Below are 5,458 nucleotides of genomic sequence, written 5' to 3' on the forward strand. Positions count from 1 at the left end.
TTCGATCCCAGCCCCTGCCAAGTGAACTTTGTGGTGTACAAACACCGTGTGCGTGTGTTTTCTCGGGGTTCTCCCGTTTCCTCCCACTTTCTTCATTCCACCCTTTCACTCATCTCTCATCATCACCGTCTCCTTTAGCCTAACCGGCATAACCGTGGGACGCAAAACTTAAAGATTTTTTCCCGGCCCGCATACAATTATAGCTTAATTTGCCAATCATCGCAAATGGAAGTGTCACCATCGATATTAGTGACCGCGAAAACTATGGATTTGACACTAATATCGGTCATTTTGGATTACTTTTACATGTCTCGGTATCCGACCCCCCCTCCGGTGACCACCGGCCCGAATAGGGTGAATTTGTAAGTTAATGTGATCAGAGTTTCACCATTGATTTCAGCGACCGCGAAAACTGAATTCGACAGTAATATCGGCCATTTTCTACCATTTTTACATGTCCCTGTAAGCGCACCCTGAGACCCCCTGGTTCGAATTTTGAAAAAAAAAAAAAAGATTCGTCTTGATCTGGGGCCTGGGCCAGGGTACCCCTGACTAAAATTTGGTAACTCTCGGTCCACTCGTCTGGTCCCCAGGCTGCATACAGACAGACAAACACAAACAAACTATTTATTTTATTTATATTAGACTAGATAGATTCTTGCAAATTATGTCAGATTTTCATATTATCTTTTCGAACTAATTTTAAAGACCCGCTCCTACTTATCTTTATATATATATACACAATATATCTATATTTATATCTATCTATATCTATATATGTATATAACAAACGCAGGAATTACACCCTAAATAACGCTCCTGGAGGACCCCTTTCTCCAAAAAATTGCTGGGGAAACACTTGTAGAAACTTCAGTTTTCGTGCCAGACGATTACCGAGACCTGGTGAAAAAAAAAAAAAACTCCTTTAGCGATCGAATTAGAAAAATAGTTCTCCTCAGGTTAGTATTCACTGAGAATATTGTTATAAAATTTAAATTTCATGGATAAATCAGTAGACTTTGAATACATCCACATCGTATCCACTGAGTTGCGAAATTGTGTACCTCCAGATATGGGCGGTCGAAGAAAATTTTCTAGGGGGCATCTTCAATGTTTGCTATATTAGTCTTGCATTTAATGTGCATGGTTTGTTATATTACGTATACGTAAGCCAGGGAGGTTCATTCTTATCAAACACGGAGATTATGAAGGAGCAGATCTACTGTACAAAATATAATAAAAACATCTCTTTCGGATTTCTATCATCCCGCAGTCCAACCCCGAGACGGAAACATAAGAGATAGGCTTTTTGTTTTTAAACAAGATAACGTGCCTAGCGAATGCTTTACATTGTGAAGATTATATTAGTGAAAATTAAACGAATATAATTTTACAACTTAATATACATATCACTAAATGTTGAGCTCCCCGTTGCTATGTGGTTAGCGTATGCGCCTTTCTCGAACGAGGTTTGATTCATGGTAGGAGCTCATGTGTTTCAAATCCGACGTTAAACTGTACGTTCACGTCTTGTAGAGCTTTGCTCCTGAAAACGACGCTAAACTATAATCTAATTTAATATTACTAAATATTAAAAAATAATGACTTACCAAGGTGACGTCAATTTGGCAGTCATCAAATCCATTTTATACTTTCACTTAATCCAGTGGATACTAATATAACAATTACAAGACACACGTGCATATAAATACTCAGAAACAAGTACATACACACGTACACATACACAAATATGAACCCTTCAAATCTATTTACATGTGGTGGACTGCGCTGCATCAAACACTGTTATCTTCATCATCATCTTCTCATGTATCTGCATTATTTGATTCATCCACAGATTTTTTTATTTGTACGCATCATTCATTTTTGCATTTTCGGGAGGGTTCAGGGTTCTTTCTTCATTTAAAGAGTCGGTTCTTTGTATTGGAAAGAGAATCAGGGGAGGAAGGGGGAATTTATACTTTAAGAATGGATAACATTTTAAGAAATATATACAAAACATGCCGCTTCCGACGCAGCACTGAAGCATTTCTTTTAGCGGTCATACCCCCTCCCCTCTCAAGTTGTAAAGTGAGAAGGGACTGAAACATCCCAGACACTCAGGGTTCAGTTGACAATAATAAAACTATGGGTAAGTAAACATCTTGTACAGAGTCACGTTTTGCTTATTTTTGAACATTTCTGTGAATTCAACAATACAACAGCGGAAATACTAACTGGTTTTATTACTCCAACCATCGCTTTAACTAAGGGATAATTCCCAACGGTCAGTGAGCCATCTAAATTTTCGTTCTTTTTCTGTTCTCCAGAGGAAAGAATGAGATTTTGCCAAGATGCTAAAGTCAAGATGTTATATGCTAAATGGGAGTGAATTATGCTAGATCTAGCACCAAGATGCTAGATATGGCTTCACTGGCGGGCTTCGATATCTACAGAACTTTCTGCCAAAGCATAAAAAAAAAAAAAAAAAAACAATAGCACAATAGTTTCGATAACATATGTGTGGTCCTTCGGTAGGCTACACATCTGGTAAGAAGCTCATCCCAAAGAGTAGTTTGGACAAAAGACTCGTAGCCGGCTTGCATAGATAATTTAGTTCAAATATTCAAGTATCCATTTACTGAATGCTCATATCGTGTATGCATGCATTTGCATGCATTATTTAATAAATAAATAAAGTACACACACAATTAATTATGTCAGTGATAAACGGTGTTTATTGAAAAAACCCTCTCCAAACAATGAAGATTAGTCTTAGACTGGAGAAATGGTTATTCTTCGTTTTCATTATCATTTGGACATGAAACAAACGTCTGACAGATATACAACCCCTATATACAACTATGTGATGTTGGAATATATAACTCGTAGGGTATGATGCTTTACTTTTTCAGAAATTTCAGTACTTCTAGTGAAATGAAATCTTTAGTTTTACGTCCCACGATTATGGCGGTTAGGCTAAAGGAGACGGTGATGATGAGAAATGAATGAAATGGTGGAATGAAGAAAGTGGAAGGAAACGGGAGAACCCCGAGAAAACCCACGAGCATGGTGTTTGTCCACCACAAAGTCCACACGGCGCGATCTGGAATCGAACCAGGGACCCCATGCACCGGAAGTGAACGCCCTACCACTGAGTCACCGCGCCCCCACAGTACTTCTTGTGTACCCCTATAAATGTAATAAAGAACAACTAATGGCCATGTTTTTTTTAATATAAAAATATTCAATTAGAACTGGACAATTTACATAAAATTTGGAATCGACAAATGAAAACGGCAAATTCTAGCACTTGTGGGTTCGAGATCTCATTGTTGAAAGGATTGGAGACAAACATATAAACTTTTCTGTGAGGAGAAACATATACGCGTAAATCTAGTATTTTAAAATGAAATGAAATGAAATCTTTGAGTTTTACGTCCCACGGTTATGCCGGTTAGGCTAAAGGAGACGGTGATGATGAGTGATGAATGAAATGGTGGAATGAAGAAAGTGGGAGGAAACGGGAGAACCCCGAGAAAACCCACGCACACGGTGTATCTAGTATTTTAATATATAGATAATAATTGGAATAGTTTTATTTTCGAGTGCTATTTTTTAATATTCGCAATATTGAAATTTTTGAACTTAAATTTTTCGCGTGTTTGTAAAAAAAAAAAAAGAGAGAGATATCATTACTAGTAAAATTAACCTAATACAAACATATTTATCTTTTCAATTTTTCCGGAAAATCGAAAAAAAACGTTTTTTTAAAAAAAAAACAGGTTCAAAATTTCCGGAAATTTGACAACACTAGTTCAGACACACTTGTACTTTGCCCAACATTAAACTCTGATCTTAGTTCCGACGCAGTTCGCCGCCTGTTCTGTTTTACCAGTCTGCCCAGCCTACGACGTTCGACATCTGTAATGAGGTGGGGCACCCAACCCCTCGACATTTGGACGTCTTTTCCCCTTGGTTTCGCCACTTGCTGAAGACAATCACCATAGCACTCCTCGAACACCTGACAAGTCCTGCAGTTTCCGAAATTCTCGTGCCGAGTGTTTCTGATCGAGCGCTTTCTTCAAAATAATATCAAAAATTATAGAAAAATTTTCGAGACATTCGAGTCGAGTCGAGATTTTTACCAGCTGTCTCGACTCGACTCGAGTCTCGACTCGAAAATTCGAGTCGAGAAATGCGTTTGTCTCGACTCGTCTCGAATTTTACAAAGTGTGTCTCGACTCGAATCTCGACTCGAATTCGAGTCGAGTCGAGTCGAGATTCGATACATGGCTCGACTCGAGCGCATCCCTAGAGCAAGGGAATTTAAATTGTTCACAAAGAATAACAGTTGCACCGTCTGTGATGAGTTTTTGAACATTTTTAGTATGTGGGTGGATCTGCGTTTTCCATCATTTCATTTCGTTTCAAACAGTGGCGGCCGGCGGATTGTGGTTCCGAGTGTTGCAGTATGAACGATAAGACACAGAAGATATAAAGTGGACTCATTGACTAATCAGCATAACTTTAGATGCAAATGCTATGTGACATGTTATATTAAATAAAATTCTGTTTTTTTTAAAAAAAAATAGAAAATGCAGAACATTTTATACGATTAATCACCTTAATTAATTAGTAAGTTCATTTTCCTCTCTTTGATTGGAGCAAATCTGCCTAATACATACTGGTTGAACTCTGGTATTCTCATTGTCAGGTCTTTTTCGATGGAAAGCATAACCACTGGTGATAACCTTTCTTGGGACATTCAATTCCTTGGAAGTGTCAATTCTTTCTCATGTGGAAAAAAGCTTTTCTTATTTTGCTGACGCCAGAGGTACAGTGCAAACAACATTACTGCCATAAGATATCCTGTAAATTTAAACTGGATTTTTTTTCGAATACTCTTCTGAATTGCCCTTTGCTTGTTTTGTGCATCAGTGCATTGGTATGTAGGACGAGGGATATTAAGGTACTGGAATGTAAAATAGCGAAAACGGTCGATATTGGTGTGCAATCCATAGTTCTCGGGATCACTGAGATAAATAGCGACACTTCCAATGCCGTTTAGGTTCAATTTTATCCTTCATCAGTATGAGTGGACCTCCGTAACATAGTCGCTAATGTTCTCGCCTTTGGTGCGAGTGGTCGCGGGTTCAATTCCAGTTGGAGATACTTAGTCGAAAAAGTGTAAAAAGCTTTTTCAAGCCAGCTATCCTGAGTGAGACTTTCCTCATTCTCACTAGCCAAATGCCGGAATGGTGCCTAACATACAGGCCCCAGGCCGCTTCCATTCCCTTTCCTCGGTTAATGTGATAGCCAAGAGACGTCATTTCTAGTACATGACGGTTAACCTGGCCATAGATGCCGAAAGCCCAGAAATCTAATTCCTAATCGTAATTCTGATCAGTGTGGAAGAGAGGATATGGTTGGGATATGGTTGACATCTAAAAATAATAGA

Source organism: Thermobia domestica, chromosome 18 (assembly GCF_964235325.1).
Source record: "Thermobia domestica chromosome 18, izTheDome1.hap1.1, whole genome shotgun sequence".
Taxonomy (NCBI): domain Eukaryota; kingdom Metazoa; phylum Arthropoda; class Insecta; order Zygentoma; family Lepismatidae; genus Thermobia; species Thermobia domestica.